Raw genomic sequence first — 21,981 nt, forward strand, 5'->3', positions numbered from 1 at the left:
AGGATCAAGTCCAAGATAGATGATCACCTTGTTGCTTCTTCCAACTTTTGGAAAATGAAACTGTCAGTAAGACAAGTGAGGAATTTGCTGGAACTTACATTCTTGGCAGAGTTTGAGTTCCAACAGATATCAGGGTAGTTGAAGTATTTCATGACTGCTATTAACTTGCAGGTGTGATTTCAGGGTCTCTTCTATAAATTTTGAAGAATAGGTGAACTGCCACAATATCAAGTGCCATATAGATTGGCAAATGGCACCCCCATCTTCAAAATGGGAGAAGGAGAAGATCCAGGCAACTACAGACTGGTTAACTTGACAATTATAACTGGAAAGGTTCTAGAGGAGATTCTTCAGCAGTCAGCCTGGAAGCCTTTAGAAGTACCCCCACTATGCAGTTATGAAACCAGCATAGGTTTCATGAGAAAAAATCATGACAGGCTAAAATGTTCTCCCTTTTTAGAGTGACTAGTCTGGCAGATCAGTGGCAGATTCTTGATGATCTTGGGTGGTTGGTCATATGAGACCCCACTTTCAACACTATTTGTGCTTTTCTCAGGAGAACCTGGCTATCTGTTATCATCTTTCTAAATGGTAAGGAAGGCTTTTACCACAAGTCAGATGCATTTGTGTGGCAAAATGTATTCACCTGATCCCTCTTGAGCAAGCTGTGCTCCAAGCTCAACTGAGTGCAAGATGTACCGGTAATACTGAATTTAAAGAATTGTTGTTTGAGAGCACCAATGCAGGCAGCAGAGAAAAGGCAAGAAAGTGAAAAGTGTGTTCATCAACGGAAAAAAATGTTGTTTTACCACACAGATAAGAGTTCCCAGAACTTATTTTATTTGGAAATTACTATATCCAATTTTTACCTGACAAAAAATTGATGCCTAACTGGTATATTAAATATTTTTTATGCCACAGAAGGAGTAATTTAATTTTTCTTAAAATTACCATTACAAATGAGCAAGAGCTGTATACGTTTGAAACTCATTTTATACTGTGAATTACGAATCAGGACTAGGCATCAATTATATTCTCCTTGATTCCTTCCAATCCTATTATCTAATCAGTGTAGCATCCACAGGACTTTATAATTGATCTTCTGAAAGAATACTATTTCTGTAATTGTATTACTATAGAGCATGATGCGATATCATTGTATAGAGGTACTTTCTTATTAAAATCTAACACTAAAACAGGGCAAACCAAAACCAAAACACCACCACCTTTGACAAGAAGTATTCATTTCCTCATCTAATTAACTGTTTAGGTAAGGATACTAAGTCCAGGCTCACTGGAAGGACAGATCCTGCTCACTGGAAGGACAGATCCTGAAGCTCAGACTCCAATACTTGAGTCGAGAAGAGAAGACTCCCTGGAAAAGACCCTGATGTTGGGAAAGATGGAGGGCACAAAGAGAAGGGGACAACAGAGGACAAGATGGTTGGATAGTGTTCTCGAAGCTACCAGCATGAGTTTGACCAAACTGCAGGAGGCAGTAGAAGACAGGAGTGCCTGGCGTGCTTTCGTCCATGGGGTCACGAAGAGTCGGACACAACTAAACGACTAAAAAACAACAACACCAAGTCCAGAGAAATTCTAAGATGTTGTTTATATCCATCTGTCTCAGGACACAGTGGAGGAGTGCGCCTTTGCAGGTGAAGTCAAACTGTTGGAAGGTTGCAGTGCCTCCTGTGGCTGTAGAGAATGATACAAGACATACATGGGGCAGATATCTGGCATCCAACTGTACTGCTGCAGATGCACCACAACGTTTCTGTTGGATATTGCAGAGTATACGCAGACTTTCTGGAAGTATCTGGTTGCAAGCTGACAGGATGACCAGGAACAAAACACTGCTCACTAGTAACTTGGTTACTTAGAGGTTTATTATTTACAGCAGACTCACAAGTTGCTATATACAAGATACAGACAGGGATCTTAACTCTCTCTCTGAACTCAAACTTCAGCTAACACCAACAGACCAACCAACCAACCAACCAACCTACCTTGACCAATAGCACAGTTGTTTCCAAGGTTCAAATATCATCAGGCAGAAAACTCCTCTGCTCAGACTTCCTGGCCTTTGGCCAACTCACTAATTGCTTCTGTGAAAAAGCTGGATCAAAGCACGTAGCAAAATCCCAACAGTTTCTTCTCTCTGTGCTCCTCCCAGCAGCCATTCCTCCTCTGGTCACTGCTGTGGATATATGATCTGACTGTCTGTCTCCAGGCACTGTGGTCATCTGCAAGGGATTCCCACACTGTGGAGTTGATGTCAAGGACCCACAAAAAGTGGGTCTGCCAATGGACCTGGTGCCTGAAGCCAGCTCCCTGTAGAGCATGTCCTTTGGGGATCCTGCCATCTTCCACTCTGTGGACATGACGAAGCCAGCATAGAGACTGCTAAGACAGGAGTGTGCTGGGAATATGAGCTTGGGAGAGCACATCTTTGTTTGAAACTCTGTCCTGCTATGTGATACCCAAAATCTTCCTGAAACAGCACATGTAGAAGGCATTGAGGCACCATTCTTGACAGTTTAAGTTGCTCACGACTCACTTCCATAAAGCAACATGTGCAACATGGTAGACCTTCACCTTGGTATTGGTTGTTAGCATCACATTCTCCCATACCTCTTTGGAGAGGTGACCCATAGCCGTAGCTGACTTGCCAATACACTTACCCAGCTCAGCCATGATGGAGAGGCTACTGGTTATAGTAGAACTCACAGAGACGAAATTGTCTACCACCTCAAGCTTGTGGTTACCGATGATGATGGCATGGAGCAATGGTGACATCCTGACCCAGGTTGTTGGTCTTTGTCAGGCTGATAGTAAGGCCAAACTCCCTGAAGGCTTGGGCAAAATGGTTGGTGAGTCTCTGTAAAGCTTCCTCAGAGTGTGCTGTCAAGGCTGCATCATCTGAAAGCAACGTTCCTCAGATAAGAACCCGGTATACTTTTGTCTTGGTGCGGAGACCAAGGCTGAACCAGGTGGAACAGATCGCAGTCACTCCTTGAATGAACATACACGCCATCTTCAATCAAGCTGAAGGCAAAGGAGAACAACCAGGAGAAGAATACGCCAAAGAGATTTGGGGCGAGAACACAGTCTGCTTCACACCGCTCTTTATAGGGAAAGCATCGGACGATGAGCTTTCATATTCAACAGGTAATGTTGATGGGTAGATTTAAGTGCTCTTAGTATGATTGAGCAATAGCTCTGTGTAGGAACAGGTCTTTAATTAGTTGCCAGTGTAGCATAGTGTAGTGGTTAAAGCATGTCAAATTAGGACCTGGGAGGCGAGGGATCAAATCCTCACTCAACCATGAAGTTCACTTTGTACAAAGGTGATTATGACAGCAGCCTAAAATTAAGGCCCATGTTGATTTTTCCAACAGGGGCCCCTTCCCCTGTTGAGGAGTAATGGTAATTAACAAGAGTTTAACTTTCTTTCCTTATCTGTATTTTATGGCCCTGTAAATCTGCAGAGCGCAGGGGAAAGAGACAGCCAGATGTGAACCTCTTTTCCAAGAGACTCATATTTTTGTCATCAACACAGCATAATCCCTACATTTAATTAACTCCTTCATTCTCTTCTGATAAACTATGAATTTTTATTAGATAATAATCTCCTGTACTTTATGAAAGTCACACACCTATTAGCACTATCCCCTCTTGTCTTTGTTCTGTTTTGATACTTTTAAAATTATGTGTGTTAGCAAGCAAGTGTCTTGTTTTGCCATCATCCTCAGAATATTTCTTGGACTACCTTTACAAGATAAAGATCAAAGAACGATATGCTGAGCAAAATATATTCAGTCCCTTTGTTTTCAACACATTAAAGTTTGATGCGGTATTTATTCTATATCTACAATGAGAAATTAGCATCTCAACATATTTATTTACAACTTGCACTGAAGTTATTTCTTCATACAAGGGACTTTATTAATTTGGTTAGGAAGGGTAATGGCATTTTATGGGTCTAAACCCAATGCTGTCCATTACCCCATAACATCTTGGGATTCCTTAGACTCCTGTTCTTACAATTGGAGACACTGCTGTACAGTACAATGAACAATGTCTGTTACTACCAGAGACTACCTACATTATGAATTTCAGACATCCTCCCAAGCTGGGTTATTGGTCTTATTCATGTTTACTCAAAAGTAAGCTTCAGTGACTTCAATGAGACTTACTTCTGGGTAAGTGGGTACAGGACTCCAGCCTGTAACTTTATTTCCCTGGAAATAATCACAAGCAATTTGAAGCCACTTTCTGATTGCTAAGTAGCCAGAAGCTGTCAGCTCCCCAGTTAACTTAAATTCTATAATCTTATTACTCTTTAAGTTTCTAAGCTCTCCATGGAGCTAGTCTTAACCCTAGAAAACATTTCATTTTTAATAGTGAAAACCCCTACGGAAGCTCTGTGCTTCGATAACAACTGAAGCCATTCCATGTGCTAATTCTTTTTGGGGGAAGATTATAAATACCATAGAACAAACCACTGCATAAAACTATCCTGATCTTAAATAAGATCTATCCTGATCTTAAATAAGATCAGAAAAAAACCACATTAAGTCCCAAAAGGTTTGTGAAATTTTGGGACATAGACTAATATCCCAAAACAGAAACTATCATTTTATTAATAGCTGTAACATGCAATCTCTCTATCTCTCTCTCTCTCTCCCCCTCCCTCCCTCCCTCCCTCCCTCTGTATTTTAGAGATCTGCATCATATACCGGTACATGACAATTGCTAGGGTACGTTGTATATGTTTGAGAAAACCAATACAACACTTTGAAACTACTTCTGTTAATGGAAAACCTAGGAGTGCTGGTGTTCTTCCATTAACAGGGTAAAGCCCAGTTCAGACGATGGCATCCCATTTTATGAACAAGAAATGGGAAGCCTCAGGTTTGCCCTCCCCCACTTACTTCTTGTAACCACAAAGAGGAAATCAGAAATGTTTGCTTCCAATTTTGCACAACTATAGTTCTCTGCATTACCCAAACTTGGAAACCTATGGTTTGTTTGGTTAGCCAGAATAGGTCAGGATCAAACAGTGGTTTTTTATAGTGGCTTTTTCTGGAATTTTAGTTTAAATAACAGCTTTATCAGAAATAACTTCAGAGAAAACAAGAAAAAATGAAACTGGTGACCCTTCGAAAACCAAGGTACAAATGTTTTTGTATGGTTCATTTAACTAGAAAATAATCCATGTAACAGAAAATGAAGTACTTTATCAGATTTGCATTTAAATAATAGGCATTAAGCAATTAATATACTGATGAGTGGTTTTTTAAAAAAAACTATAATCACAACTGAGCACTTGATTGCAAACCACAATAACATCTTTTAAAAAAGAGTGCTGTGAGGTACGTAAATGTGCTGTTTAAAATGCACGTATATATTATTTGGCGTTTGTAACAAGATATGGATTGCAACTGTATAATTGACTGAAATTGAATTAGAACGCTTAAAATTAAGTGAAGCTGGTTGTTTACTGAACTGTTTCATTTCAGTGAGTTTTTCTTGGCAAATCCTCAGTTTGTTGCAACGCTACACTATGGGACCATAGAGTCATAAGCAGAGAAGGACAGCCAAGGGACTATCTATTCCTTGGTCCTGCTCTCTTGGGTGATGCATAGTCATGTGGTGTGACTGGACTTAGCAAAACAAAACAAAAAATATTGAACGAGAGGTTAGATGGAATTTGTATAAAGATCTCCACATAATAAAAGGTTAGGTTAGCTGCTAATGTACGTGCTCCTAGGTTTCCATTAGTCATGTTTATTTAGGCCCTGCTGCACCTCCGGTCTCTTCTGACGGATGTCCTCTTTGGGCTCCAGGGAGACAGCTTCATGCTCCGGCACCGGGGGAGGGGGAAGAGAGCAAGCGGGGACAGGGCTGGCGTGTGTCCTGGGGGCATGGCGGCCGCCCGTAGGGGTGGGGTGCGTGTCCTGGGGACGTGGCGCCCAGCGCAGGCGGGGGGGGCAGCCGCAATGGCACCCTGCCGGGATTGTGCTGCTGGGGGCGGTGTGCTCCCCCTGCACGCCTTTTCCTCTGCCAGTGCAGGGAGGGTCTCCTCATGAGCCACAAGGACACTCCAGCTCTCACCATTTCACCATTTCAATTCTGTTTGAATTGATTTATTTAATTATTTCCTGGTGCTGCACATATACATGTTAGCAGACATAAAAAGGAGCCAATAATTATATCATATGATACATATATGAAACTAGTGCCAGTTGCACAGATCCCCAGCCTATATAATATGTTGTCCAACCTGAGTATTTTACACTTGCCTAGCTCAAAATTAGCTCATCTAATTTTATCAGTAAGTATTCTTACATTTTCCACTGTACAGAATTATACAATGCACAGGTGGCATGCGTATCACCACGTCAACAGTTTTGATACACCTATTTATTGTGCTTAACAGAGGGTTGAAAGAGGTTAGCAGATATTGCTTCTGGGGGCATAGGAAGCAATAGTCTATGGTAAGGCAGTAGGAATAATTTGAGTCGGAGTATAACACAAATATAAAAATGTCAAATTCTAAAGTAAACATAATTTATAGTCCAGATATAATATAGTCACTGGATTATATTGGAAAAATTACCAATACATTCTCATTGTTATGAGAAAACAAAATGATAGGGGGAAATTGAACACACTGTAAGCAATAATAACCTCTGGCAAGAAGGCAAAGAAGTATGTCCTGACATGTAGGGATGGATGGACCTATTAAAATCTGATCTGTCCCACTTCTGCATGGGGATGAGACCAAGTCCCTCCTGTACACTGGATAATACAGTCCGATGGCTGCAGCATTGCCTCTGTCTGGTAGCAGGGTGTTGTTGCTGTTGTTTGTCTTTTAGAAAGGTCCAAACAACTCACCCACAGCCTGGAGCTCCTAGCACATGGGGTTGTTTGTTGCCAGAAGCAGTTTGAGCTGCCCCCCTGAGAACTATGGGAATTATGTTACATCCCGTTCAGTGTTAATTGTGGGGTGGTGGAATGGCTGTCCTCATATTTTACATGGGATCTGTGGGCGAGCCAGAATCTGGACCTCTTTCTCATTCATAATGAGACTTTTGTTGAAATTTAACCAGTTCCTTTTACTAAGATCTCACCTACATCATTCTGAAAGCAGAACCACCTGTTTATGGAGAGCACTTTTTATCAACACTTTCAGGATATCCCAGGCAACTCCATTTATTAACTCAAGAAGTAATTTCATTATGTGAGGTTAAAAGCGGTGGGGGTGGGGAGTCTGTTTAAAAATTGATGCAAATATTAGTCAACTCTCAATTTCCTCAATGTAGTTACAGCTGACGCAGTATCCTAGTCAATTATGAATACTAAAGATCTGCTGCTCCTTTTCAATGCAAGATCAAGTCAGAGATGTTTGCATGGCTTCATATCCCAATTTGATGCAACATGAACATCATCTTGGGAAAATAGCAGACGTTTAATCATTCAACCTCGCTAATAGCCCTTGAAATGTATTGGGATCTGGAAAACTCAGAAAGTGTGTGAATAACTTTTAGTTCTGCTTCTATACTTTCTGTTTCCATGGGGGAAATGGGTGGGAAGTTTTTTTTCAAATTTTATAATGAAGATCAAATGCTGCATTTGAAACTGTTATAGATGTGGTGTTTCCCATATAGCTGCTTCCCATATAGGTGAGACATCACCTTGCCAACAAAGGTCCGTATAGTTAAAGCTATGGTTTTCCCAGTAGCGATTTATGGAAGTGAGAGCTGGACCATAAAGAAGGCTGATCGCCGAAGAATTGATGCTTTTGAATTACGGTGCTGGAGGAGACTCTTGAGAGTCCCATGGACTGCAAGAGATCAAACCTATCCATTCTTAAGGAAATCAGCCCTGAGTGCTCACTGGAAAGACAGATCGTGAAGCTGAGGCTCCAGTACTTTGGCCACCTCATGAGAAGAGAAGACTCCCTGGAAAAGACCCTGATGTTGGGAAAGATGGAGGGCACAAGGAGAAGGGGACGACAGAGGACGAGATGGTTGGATAGTGTTCTCAAAGCTACCAGCATGAGTTTGACCAGACTGCGGGAGGCAGTGGAAGACAGAAGTGCCTGGCATGCTCTGGTCCATGGGGTCACGAAGAGTCGGACACAACTAAATGACTAAACAACAACAACAAATATAGCTGCTGGCTTCATGCTGCTCTTGAAGTTAATGTTTCCTCATTTTCATTACCTGCATCCTTTTTCAGCTTATCTCCGAAATGTTGCAATAGCCTTTTTTAAAAATATGTAACAGTACATGCATCTGTCTTATCTTTGATGCTGTATCTGCAGATCACAGGCAACAGAGCTGGGCATTGCTTCTGTAAGTCCTTACTCAAAGGCACTTCTTCATTCCCAATTACAGTGCATGGATTAAAAGCACATAGGGCTTCAAGTGTTGCTTCTATGGACCTTTTGACATGCCATGAATAAGTCTCTGCATTATTTTGAGATGTTGCTGTAGTTTCTTCCATAGGCCATGATAAGTACACCTCTCTAGTAGTGACATCTACATCACTTATGGATGTCAGAATCTGATCATTCTTTGGCATATTTGCAAAACTTTTGATGTTCATTTCAAAGCTTTTCATTGTACACCTAAATAACTAGTGCTTCACTCCTTCATATGTCTAGTCTTCTATTAGGCAGAATATGCCTTCATTTTCAACTACACCTGTTCCTATTGAGTTCCTATGTGTAAGGAAGGGGGAGAAATATTTGCTACAGGTGTTGGAGGCCCCTGTAGTTGTATTTCATGTATTTCTAATATAAGTCATCTAGGGAATCCTCGGGGTTGAAAGGTGGGGTAGAAATCAAATAAATGACTAGAACAAGTGGTTACAATGAAATAAGTTGAGTAGCAGATGTCCATGTCAGGTTGATTGATGGAAGTTCACAAACTAATTTTTGTAGCCATTTTGCTACAGTCTTTTGGAACAGACTGATGGTTCTGCAGTGATATTTCATTATCAATGGAACATTATCTTAGCATGGCGTTTTGGTCTGTTGAGGCCATAGCCAAATTTGTGTCCAAGATGAAGCTTAAGTATCTGAGATTACCTCAGTGTGACCCTATGCCGAACCTCGTTCTTTTAAAATTCTGCACAGCTCAAAACACAGTTGTGTTCTCTTAAGTTAAGGTAAAGGTAAAGGGACCCCTGACCATTAGGTCCAGTTGTGCTTTATTGGCCAAGGGAGCCGGCATACAGCTTCCGGGTCATGTGGTCAGCATGACTAAGCCGCTTCTGGCGAACCAGAGAAGTGCACGGAAATGCCGTTTACCTTCCCGCCAGAGCGGTACCTATTTATCTACTTGTACTTTGACGTGCTTTCAAACTGCTAGGTTGGCAGGAGCAGGGACCGAGCAACGGGACCTCACCCCGTCACGGGGATTTGAACCGCCGACCTTCTGATCAGAAAGCCCTAGGCTCTGTAGTTTAACCCACAGCGCCACCCGCGTCTCTTAACATATTCAGGAATAAAAAATCCACAGTATGTGATTCAGGGAAAGGTAAACACTGGTAGCCTGATCAAAATGATTGTGCCCGCTATGCAAGAATATCCTGACAAGGGAATAGTATTTGCTTCTTTGCCTTGTGGGAAAACGAGAAACATGACATTTGCTCAGAAAGGCAGGAAGTACCATAATATGTTTCAGTGGACAAGACTTGTGTCTTTTATTAATTTCTGAAGTGAATACACAACTCAAGATGGCCAGTGAAGGGAGGAAAGACACTCTTCTTTGTCAGAGAAGGTGCCCAACATGCATTTCAAAACAGTAACTTACCACCAAAAAGAACCCTTCTGGCCTAAAAGTATCCGCCATAATCACACCCTCCTAGTCACACTCTCCTTTACAGATAAACATCAGCTCTACTCAGGCATTCAAAATATGTTTGTGTAGGAGAGAGAGGTTGGGAGGGACTGCATTAAATGAGTCCAGGAGTTCCTGTGGTGACTACACTCACTAGGGCTGGCCCAATAAATTTTCATACCTGAGGCAAACCATATAGTGGTGACCCTCGCCCCTACCAGAGAAGAAGGGGTGAGCAAAGATCTACATCAGGAACAAAGGTGGGAGGAGACCAGTAATGCTTCCTGTTTCTCAAGAGGCCACTGTACAGGCAGCATGGGGAGGCTGCTGAGAATTTCATTAATTTAAAACGAAATCTTCCAACTAGGTACTTTGTGGTCGTGTTGGACCATCTTTCCTCCTAAAAATGCGCACAAGAATGATGCAATGTCATTACTTCACACTGATCCCATGGGGTATTCTGTCCCAGGAATGTTTCCAAGCTACAGAGGACAGTGAAACCTCTTTTGGAAGTGATGGAAAACATTTTTTTAAGGAAGGAAAGAAGGAAAGAGGCTGACTCTCAACCACCTTGTCTTTAAATTTAAAACCACATCCTGAAAATTCTTAAAATTTGCCTGCCCTGAGAATTGGAAAGAGTAGTGCTCCAGTGAAAGGGAGGGTATATTCAGCCCAGCTTTACTCCATGACCTCGGACTATAGATATCTGAACTAATACAAAATTCAAACTCTTTCAGCATCTCTTTCAGCATCAGCAACATTCAGCATGACTGAATTTGGCAGAAACCCACATTAAACTGGCTGCTCAATAGTTCTTATGGCATCAGTGCTTTGGCTGCAATATTTGGCAGATCTGAATTATGAACTCTTAAAGCTCTGTTACTGTAGAGCCTCCTCCCAGTATATCAAGGCTCTGTTGATGCTGGCAAAATGACAAGCCAGCCTACAGAGAAATTTTGAGTGAGGAGACAATTGGAAAAGACTAGCATCCCATGTGATACTGCTGCATCCAAAAAAGGAGAATAACTGTAACAGGTTTCCTCTATTTCACAGACACTCTGGAGGTTAATGAAACACAAAAGCTGACTCAAGAAAAATATTACTTAACTAGCCTTGAATATTTCCCAACAATACGAGATTAAGTTCACCAAAGCTTATTCCCAAGGCCAAATCTCATTCACATAATGAAATCAGTGACCTGTACGAAAAGGTAAATCAATGCCTGGAGGAAGAATATGGCTCAGCATCGCTGTAGACTTCTGATAGAATAACATTAATATGAAGCGGGAAGATATAAATCAGAGAAAACAACACAGGTGGCTTATCCAGTATATTGATGGACTGTTATTAGCCTTTCATGCTGCAAAATGGGAGAAGGAATTGTTCCTCCTCACCCTGGGACAGGTATGACCACTGTTAATACCAAACAGGAATTAATTTACATAGACACAAATATTAACACTATTCACAGTGGAGCACTGAAGCTGAGTTTTACCAAAACAGAAACAAAAACCAAGTCACGCACAAAAAGGATTTGTAGCAACCAACAATATGGTATTTTATTTTATTTCACAGAATTTATATACCACTTAAGCATCCATGTCCATGTGGCATGCCTAACTACTAAAGTAAATTCTAAATAAAGCATACTTTAATCTAATTTTTGTTCATTTTTAAAAATCCAATAAAATAACCACAGCTTTCTCCTCATTCAACATGATTGGCAACTTTCACTGGAGCATCAGCTTGTAATATGGAAGAAAATAAATTTCAGTCCAAGACTGAAAAGACAATGTCACAACGTATGCAGCACGGGATTTGGCCTTTGGATGGGGCTCCATTGTAAGATGCCTCCAATGTTGGCTCAATATCACATTCTGCGCACAGAAATATACTCCCTGTTAAGTACATTTTTATGCAAAAGATCTTTCAGGGTCTAGTAACACCTGGAACTGTTGCATTGTGTTCTATGTGACATGTTTCCCTTCCTAAAGGGAAGCTGCCTTTGCTGCTTTTATATATGACAGCTCTCTTCCCTTGCCTCCTAATAACATGTTTTTCACCCTTCCATAGAGTGCATAGCAGCTTTTCCAACCATCTGTGATATGGCAATTATTTTATCTTGTCCCTCTCAAGCCACAATGGACAGCCTTTCATTTCTCAAAAAGCACAGACTGCCCATTCACAGAAGAGATATTATATATATTTTATAAGACAAACAGAACAAGAAATGCAACCCACAAAACTGGGAAGCATAAAAGGCACTACAAACATAAACTGCTTTGTTTTTGAAGTTTGTGGACAGTATAAAGGGAAAGATGGGTAATGTGATTTTAGCAAAGAAATAGTAAAAGAAAGCACCTACACAGTAAAACTTAGGGGACACAATGATGAATGCAATATTGGTTGTGCTGTATACTTTTGGCATGAGAACTCTCAAAGGGTCAATCTACCAGAAATATTCATTTCACTGGAGACTGCTGAAGAGAGGTTTCTGGTGGTTTGTGTCTAGAAAAGTTCCACTAAAATACTATTTATGTGTATTTCCTATCTAGGACACAAAATGAAATCATAGAACTCTCATGCCATAATCTTCTTTTGAAAGCTTGATCATTTAACATTCTCAAGTAGTATTCTTGGTAAATGAGCATTAAAAACATCAGTGACTGCACATTCACAGGAAGGTGCAGGAAATATACACGAAAAGACAATAAGGCAGAGTGATAAACAGTTGTATGTTGGTCAGTCAATATGAACAATCACCTACACTAGTCAAAGGCATTTTTTTTTATATTGGCCCGGTCAATTACATAGACTGCCTGAACAATCTGCATAATTTCTAAGCAGAGAATTTGTACACCAAACGACCAATGCACATATTATTCTCCAATAATAAAATGGGGGGTTGGTTTTCAATCATGACCAGGCAAAGAGCAAAATTCCTTTTTCACTGTGTTGGTTTGTATTATCAGTGCCTTCACATGAATGTTCATAGTCACCAGTGTTTATGTATGTTCAGTAAACATACATTAGTATTGACATATGCACTGGATAATTATGTAAATCAAATGTGTGATTCCAAGATTCTGGGTCACTGATTCAGTTTCTAGTAATCCCTGGCTACCAAGGCTTGCAACCATGCTAATCAAGCAAATGAAGCTAAGTAGCAAGTTTACTTGACTGGAAATGTAATCAAAAACAACAATTACATCTATTACACACAAACTGTTCTAATAAGACTCAGCAAGCAAATGTTTTCCCATGTGAAGATAATTAGAAAAAATAATACCAGAGCGTTTTATGTTAAATAATTAGCAGGCATAGCAATAACTGTTTAGATACACGAATAAAAATTACTATCTATATGGGGAGTGATCAAAATAAATCAAAATACAGATGCCGTTTAGACATTCTTCCAGTCATGTGGGAGCCACTTATTGCAAGAGGAGCTCCAGTGTGCCTAGGAGAACATTTACAAGAGCCAACCATGAGGATCGGAGATTCTGCCTTTCCTACAGAACCAGCAAATTCTCCCAGTACAGTGGAAAAGCCTAAGGAAAGAGCACAAGACTGGCTGCTACCCACATGTCAAGGTCAAGAATGAACATGGCAGATAGTTAACTCTTTATTGTCAAACTGACACAGCCATTTCTACAGCTGTGAATATTCCCCCCCACACACCCGCCACACTAGTCTAGTGTCTAGGCACTCTATGGAGCAGTTGCAGCAACAGCAGCCACTCCACCAGTTTATGTAACCCCCCGACAAGCTGCAAACACGCAACAAGAGACTACGCCTGTGTGGAAGCTGTCTCTGCTCTTCCCTATTCAATCTCTTCCTGGTTCTGGGAGACAGCAGTGCAAGAGAGGGTAGGGAAGCACCAGGCCCTTCACTTGCCTGACCTGCTTCTTTCTCTTCTTCTGACCCATCCTGTGCTCCACCCTTCATCTCTGAAGTTTCCCTTGCCTCTGACTCTTGCCTCCTGGCTGGTATAGGTCCCCACAAATAACTAAGCCCCTTTCCCAAGTCAGGCTCCAGACCCCCTTCACCAGGTGCACACTTGTCAGCGTCCTGCCAATCAGTCCCTGACATCACATTATTGGGACATTTAAACATTTTCTGAGCTTTATGGGACATATTCACGGACAAGCAGCTTCCAACTAGGTAAAGGTAAAGGTAAAGGGACCCCTGACCATTCGGTCTAGTTGCGGACAACTCTGGGGTTGTCCTCACTCTATAGGCCGAGGGAGCCGGCATTTGTCCGCAGACAGCTTCCAGGTCATGTGGCCAGCATGACTAAGCTGCTTCTGGCAAATCGGAGCAGTGCACAGGAATTCTGTTTACCTTCCTGCCGGAGTGGTACCTATTTATCTACTTGCACTTTGACGTGCTTCCGAACTGCTAGGTGGACAGGAGCAGGGACTGAGCAACGGGAGCTCACCCCGTCACAAGGATTCAAACCGCCAACCTTCTGATCGACAAACCCTAGGCTCTGTGGTTTACCCACGTACCTTTTCCATCTAGGTAGTAGAGATCTAAAAAAAAAAATACCATATATTTCTTTCGTTATTACACCGCTTTGCTTCAAGGAACTCCAGTTGGCATTCATGGTTCTCCCTCTCCTCATGTTATCTTTGGAACAACTCTTTGAAATAAATTAAGCTAAGAGATGGTGACAGTCCCAAGGTCACCCAAGGAGCTTCTGGCTGAATGGGATTTGAACCCTGGTCTCCCAGGTCCTGATCCCACGCTGTAACTACTACACCAGACTCACACCATACTAGCTCTCATGCTGGTCTGTGATCTATAGCAGTGTTTCCCAACCTTGGGCCTCCAGCTGTTTTTGGACTACAACTCCCATCATCCCTAGCTAGCAAGACCAGTGGTCAGGGATGATGGGAATTGTAGTTCAAAAACAGCTGGAGGCCCAAGGTTGGGAAACACTGATCTATAGGACTCTCAACTTAAAAAAACAAAACTGGCATACCTAACAGCGAAATTGCCTGTTCAACTAAACCACGTGGGACAGCCCTCCTGGCTACCATGCACGTCCATTATATGTGGCCTGGAAATTGTGCTATTGTTCCTGAATTAGGGTCTATATGGCAAGATTAAAATATCATTGTGCTAAGCTTTGATTGTCTAGAAAACCCCTAAGAAGAGTCACACAATCCTTTAGGCTGTCAGTCACAGACATCTGCACAGAAGTGAGGAATTTATCAGTCTTCAGACATTTTTCCAACTGATACACAACCCAGTAAAGAGTTAAATGAAAAATGCTGGAGATTTTATTGAGACTGAATAATGCTCTCAAGTGCAGAGACAATATTGTTTTATGACACATCCTCTTTGATGCCTTGAAGACATGGTGTGAACTTAAGTGCAACAGCTAAGCACTGAATGCTATTCAATAACATTGTTTGAAAAGGATTATTGGGGTCCCCTGTTGGGATAACACTAAAAAGAGCTACACCATACAAAGCAACAGACTACAGAACCTGCAGTTCAGCAGAGGACACATACTTGGTCTACTTATATGGTCCAGCAGCCCTGACCTATGAGAAAACAGTATCAGTCCTGAATTAGATGCTACCTGGTTTTAAAAAAGTCTTATAACTCAACGCCTCCCACTCAGTTCTGTAGGAGAAAATAAACAAAAGGCAATCAGGAGCACTGTTAAGGAGGCATAGAAAGAGAATCCAGAAATTGTCTGTATCTATTTTTATACACATACACTTCCATTTAGCAATAGCTGAAATTGTGAAAACTATTTCTGAGCATTTATGGAAAAAAGTCAAAGTGTTGGGTTAACTTATAAAGCCCTTTGTCCCTAGAGACAAAAATGTATTTAATAGACCACCTGCTCGCCTAAGGATCAGTCCATTCACTGAGCTCACTTTTGGAGGCCCTTCTCTGAATCATAGAATTGTATGGCTGGAAGAAGGGCTTTTTTTCCAGCCAAAACAGGACACAGTACTCCAGGTATGATATGACCAAGGCAGAATAGAGTGAGACGCAGGTGGCGCTGTGGGTTAAATCACAGAGCCTAGGACTTGATGATCAGAAGGTCAGCAGTTCGAATCCCTGCGACGAGATGAGCTCCTGTTGCTCGGTCCCTGCTCCTGCCAACCTTGCTAGGTTGGCAAAGTGCAAGTAGATAAATAGGTACTGCTCCAGCGGGAAGGTAAATGGCATTTCCGTGCACTGCTCTGGTTCGCCAGAAGCTGCTTAGTCATGCTGGCCACATGACCTGGAAGCTGTACGCCAGCTCTCTTGGCCAATAAAGTGAGATGAGCGCCGCAAACCCAGAGTTGGCCACGACTGGACCTAATGGTCAGTGGTTCCCTTTACCTTTATTACTGTCCTTGATCGGGACACTGTACTTCTGTTGATACAGCCTAGAATAGAATTAGCTTTTTTTTTGCTGCTGCATCACACTGTTGACTCATGTTAAGCTCATGGTCTACTAAGTCTTCTAGATCCTTTTCACATGTACTACTGGCAATCCAGGTGTCCCCCATTTTATATTGGTGCAGCTGGTTAATTCAGCCCAAATGTAGAACCTTGCATTTGTCCCTACACCAAAATTTAGTTTCGTAGTTTTGGCCCAGTTCTCCAATCTGTTAAGGTCACCTTGAATCCTGATTCTGTCTTCTGAGGCATTAGCAACCCATCTCAGCTTGGTGTCATCTGCAAATCAGATGAGCATCCTCTTAATTCCTTCATTCAAGTCGTTTATAAAGACTTTGAACAAAGGGCCTAGGACAGAACTATGTGATACCCCATTTGTCACTTTGTCCAGGGGGATGAGGAACCAGTAAAGGGAGGCCTCGGGACCACACAAAAATCTCTTGGAGAGGCTAGATATGGCCCTCAGCCTAGCCACCCTTCTCTTAGAAGAAACAGCTTTTAAGTTTTTTAGCATTCTTTCCCAATTGGCTGGAAACCTTTACAAATAGACGATCACCAAGGCTGTCAGAAGTTTGATGGAAGCCTTAGAAATTTATTTTCCCTATTTCTGGTACATTTATGCTTATCTAGTAAAAGACCTGTCTCTTTTTGCGCTGATTAAAGCATCAGTAACCCAGCTGCCCTTTGCACTTAAGCATCCTATCTCTACAACTGTCCTCTGGATTCAAGTGCTCTTTGAATGCTGATCCTCTACTACACCCCTTCATGAATCTAGGCTGGGGTAGCCAACCTGTTGCCCTCCGTAGCCTGTTGGGCTACAACTCCCATTGTTCCAGACCAATCACCATGCTGGCTGGGCCTGATGGGAATTCTAGGTGAACTGGGTGGTTACCATGCTAGAGGCCTCAGGAACTGTGTTCCAATGTGTACCTGTTGAAGTGGCAGCAAGACACTGAAATCAAGCTCTGCAGATTCCGTGCCAGGACAGTGAAGGGTCCCCCTGTGCCAGGAAGATATTCTGGGGAGACTGAAGCTTGTATAAAGCAGAGTGTTCTATCTTGAGGCAGCTAATTCAATGTCAATTTATAATGTTATCTCGAGGAATCCCAGCAAATGCACAATCTATAATCCCGCTGTCTTCAGGTGACAACTAGCTGTGCATGGAGTTCAGGATAATCTAGGCTCATATTAAATACCTTTTGGTAACTTACCTTATTTCATAGGAGGTAACAGCTCAAACTACTGGTATGTATGTGGCTCCCCACTTCCATGAAATAAATAATGAATGCCAGGGACAGCTACTCAAGAGTCTTGTTATGTACTGAAGTTCTCACCCTGGGCCAGCAGGGGGATACTGTAGATAGTTTTCACTCAGGTCCACGTCAGTTATTTTAGGCGGGAAACCCTGGGTTGTTGTTGCTACAATGTTGACAGCCGGCTGCCTATAAAAGCAGGCCGGCTGAGCTGTTTGCAGTCAGTTCTATTCCAGCTTACAAAATAAAGAGCTGCTTTGGAGAAATCGCTGTGTCATCTGCTATGTCAACCCACAACTTATCAAGTCTCTTTCCTTTCTTTGTGAAGAGGCATAACTGGGGAGTTACGGAATTTATTTACATTCATGGAAGAGGGGTCCAACACCCAGATAAGCTGGAAACAGCACCAGTATTCCCCAAAACAAGTAGTACCTACTTTAAGCTTACCCTATTCTTCCAGATAGCTACAAAGTTCAAAATTTCCATCTCCTTTGTTAGCCATGTTACAACTCTCAATTGCTTCCTCCCTTGCACAACTTGTGTGGTGTGTCCTACAACCATCAAAAAGCATTGAACAAGCATTGCTGGGTTCGAGAAAAATGTAAATTCACCAAACTGCAAGCAAGCAAGTTATTAAAAATGTTCTCTCTCCACTCAGTGACAGAGTATAACAGCATTTCTATTATGACTTAACAGAATAGAGGTAAAGTGGCAGGTATATTAAATGACCTCAACTGATTTTCAGAAGATGCTTGCTGAACATCTTCCTTTCCTGCCAAACTGTACACATTTAAATGTTTGGAAGCAGAATTTGTTAATCAGGATCCTATAAAATATAACAAGATGAACTGTCAATCAAAAAGTTCATTAATGGCGCTGTGGGTTAAACCACAGAGCCTAGGGCTTGCCGATCAGAAGGTCACGGTTCGAATCCCTGCGACAGGGTGAACTCCCGTTGCTTAGTCCCTGCTCCTGCCAACCTAGCAGTTCGAAAGCACGTCAAAGTGCAAGTAGATAAATAGGTACCGCTCCGGCGGGAAGGTAAACGGCATTTCCGTGCGCTGCTCTGGTTCACCAGAAGCGGCTTAGTCATGCTGGCCACATGTACGCCAACTCCCTTGGCCAGTAAAGCGAGATGAGCGCTGCAAGCCCAGAGTTGGCCACGACTGAACCTAACGGTCAGGGGTCCCTTTACCTTTTATACATTATATTCAGCCATCTCAGATTTAAGTTCTTTTGCTTATAGTAACACTAATGTTCAACCACTGGCTTTAAATTAAATACACTATCAAAATTATGTATTCAAAAGAACACATAAAAGAAATGGGTTACGAACATACTAATCAAAGACAAAAGATAGAAAAAAATCATGATCTGCTAAATGAAAAGAACAATTAACAGCTAACATATTGTTGCTGGGCTTTTTTATATACAACAATCAATAGGCTTGCTTAATTTTTAATATTTGGGTATTTGGTAGTTCAAATGCATTTTTAGATAAGCCGATGTTTAAAACCACAAATAGGTGTTCTGTTCTCTAATTTGCCAGCATTCTGTTTTGCTTAATTAGCTTCCATTTTAATATACAAGGCAGTAAATTTCATCATATTAAATGATATTAAATAATATCAGTGCTCCTTCCTGCAGTAGATAAGGAATAAAAAATAAGCTTGAAACTTTATGGCTTCTGGGAAGTGATCTGTTCTTTCAGAAACAATAAAAAACATATATACTTAAGGTGTTATCTTTCCTATCCTCTGTGGCTTAGAAAATACATCTGCTGAAGGAAAGAGCGTGTCATATGATTAGCATTTATAAATATACCTTGCCTCATACCAACCAACTGGCATCACTTCTCCTCCAAGAGGAACACAAGAGGATACATGTAATTCAGTCACAGTATTTCATTAACTTAATGATGTGGCAGCCTGTTCTCTGTAATCTCTCAAGGTTAATTCACACGCATTCCAAATTATTAATGGTTTCAATCTATTGTATATATACTTTCACACCTCGTACTACGCATACTACATCTGTATCCTGTAATGTGAAAGGTGGATCCATGCATTCTTTCATGCTGGGGAAAACAGAAAATGGTGAGTGTGAACACACAGTAGAATAAATGCAGGTATCAAATTCACAGATATTACAGGATTGCACCATGGGCATTTATGCGGTATAGATGGATATGTGCTATATCTGTGAAGGTGAAGCCTTGGTAATAAAAAGAGGAGGCTTGCTTGGAGAAGAGATTACTTTTAAGTTTCAATGCTGGGGGACATGTAATAGGGGATGTTGCCTTCATACTATATTTGTAAGCTTCCCATAGGCTTGTCACTGCTACAAACAAAACACTGGGCTAGAAGGGCCTCAGCCTGATCCAGTAGGGTGTTCATATGTTTTTAGGTTGACCTTCTTTGCAGTGACAATGACATCTGACAAGGCAGTATATAAATAACTTCTATCACTCCAAACCCGAAAACTTACACTAATGCACTATTTTGTAACTCCAAATGCCCTTGCCAGAGTAACATGCCAGTCCTAGACTTGGTCATGCTTACAGTCAATCCACTGAAAGCAATCAGTGTTCCCCATCCACAGTTCTATTAGTTTATGCTGCATAATTTGTTTTCACTTCCTTTAAGGGTAGCTTAAAGCGGTGGAATGAATGGAGAAAATGTGATTAAAAAACATCAGATTTAATGACTAACAAAACTGTAGAAGAGGCATGGCCTTCTAGATGTTATTGGACCACTGCTCTCATCATTCTCACCAATGGTCGTGCTGGCTGGAATTGATGGGAATTTGTTCAATATTTGGAGGAACATATTAGGGATGGGGAATAATTTGGTGTGGTTCACATTTTATGTCAAGCCTACCTAATAATTCACCCTATCTGAAACAATACATGAACCAAAATGTGCCTATCCTTCAAAACACACACATTTCTGAATTTTGCAATGCAATAGTCCAACCAAAAATGTGAAATAAAATCAGAATCAGAATAAATTTATTACAGTTACAGACCAGAGATAAAAATGTGTATAAAATGTGTATAGCTGCTTAAAAAACTGCATTAAAATGTACATAATAGTTGCCATAGAACCCTCTGAATTTCACTGGGTCCATGGCTCATAGTGAGGGGAAGGGTTGCCCCATCTTCCCCGACCACAGTCCCAACAAAAATGCCCTCTCACATCTATTACTAGCTGTACAAAGCAAGGACTCATAAGTGCCCATGAGAGCTTGTCTTCTGGGGCTCATAACTGCTTGTAGGGGAAAGAGAAGATTTCCTTGGGGAGAATGGCAGGTGAGAAAGGTTTAGACCATGTGCACTGCAGTCCTGATGAAAATCTCTTCCTTTAATTAACAATTTAATTAAAAAATTAAAAAACCACAGCATTTCAAATGACATATTCACCACCACACCTAGTTTGGCCCTAAGAGTAGTAGTAGTGGTAATAATAATAATAATAATAATAATAATAATAATAATAATATAATGTAACAGATATGAATATTGTGGGTCAATGTAGAAATATTGGTGACATCCAATATAGTTAAATATGCTAAAGGTCACTGACCTCATTGGGCTCAAGCACACCTAACTAAATGCTGGCCTTTATGTTTACAAGCTGTAAACATATGTAAACATGAATTGAATTTACAAGCTGAGTTGTGAACTATCTGATGAAATATTATTATATTGCAATAAAAAACTCAAAACAAGCAAACAAAACCAACAAAGCAACCAAGAGACTTGAGCAAAAGAGTTTGCTTTTTCTCATTGAGTATAACTTTAAGTTTTTCTAACCGTCAGAAGTACAAATGGACCTGAGTAACCAACATACAAGTCCACAAACATATTCCTCTGAAGTACTTTTTCATACAATTAAAAAAAACCCTTGGTACAAAAATAGATCAGTGATTGTTGGGGAAGACTCTCCACAGGAAGGATGCACACTCCTGGGGGTAGGGGGAAATGTTCAAGAACATTGCAGATCTAATTAATAGGAGATACCACATTGATTTTTTCGAATGGATTCATAACTTTGTCGGAAATTGGGTGTTTGGCGGGGTAATGGAGCAGGCAAAACTGTGATTACAGTAGCTTTTCCTCATTTTTATAACCTACCGTGTGGCTTAGATAATAAATTACATGTTTTAGCTTCATATGTTTAAAATAGGCTGTTCTACAGTCTTACTGAAGATCTATTATGCCAGCTATTTTATAAGTTAAAACAGCAATAAAATCTATTGATGATAAATAAAAGCTTTTGTAGGCATGGAGTATGCATAAGCCGGAAGAGCTGGAAAAAGAAAACGAGGAAAACTCCCCCAGATCATTTCAGTATATATTTTTAATGACATGAAGAAAGGCCATGCAGGGGAGGGAAATGAAATCCAGGGCTGCCGTTCTACTTTCAGAACTGCTTCGGATGTGGCAGAGACACACACAA

At 41.1% G+C, this 21,981-nt stretch overlaps 1 protein-coding gene and 1 long non-coding RNA gene across 3 annotated transcripts in view; one reads left to right on the forward strand and one right to left on the reverse strand.

Annotated features, from left to right (window-relative positions):
- The window catches only part of PACRG (parkin coregulated), a 221,438-nt gene that overhangs the window by 20,873 nt on the left and 178,584 nt on the right, over positions 1-21,981 (reverse strand). The gene's annotated exons all lie outside the window — the stretch shown is intronic.
- The window catches only part of LOC307213796, a 33,280-nt gene continuing 11,786 nt past the window's right edge, over positions 488-21,981 (forward strand). The window contains exons 1-2 of the long non-coding RNA XR_013837695.1: positions 488-591; positions 1,631-3,171. This is a non-coding gene — a long non-coding RNA (uncharacterized lncRNA). The remainder of the gene's footprint in view (positions 592-1,630; positions 3,172-21,981) is intronic.

This window comes from Podarcis cretensis (assembly GCF_951804945.1).
Source record: "Podarcis cretensis genome assembly, chromosome: 3".
Taxonomy (NCBI): domain Eukaryota; kingdom Metazoa; phylum Chordata; class Lepidosauria; order Squamata; family Lacertidae; genus Podarcis; species Podarcis cretensis.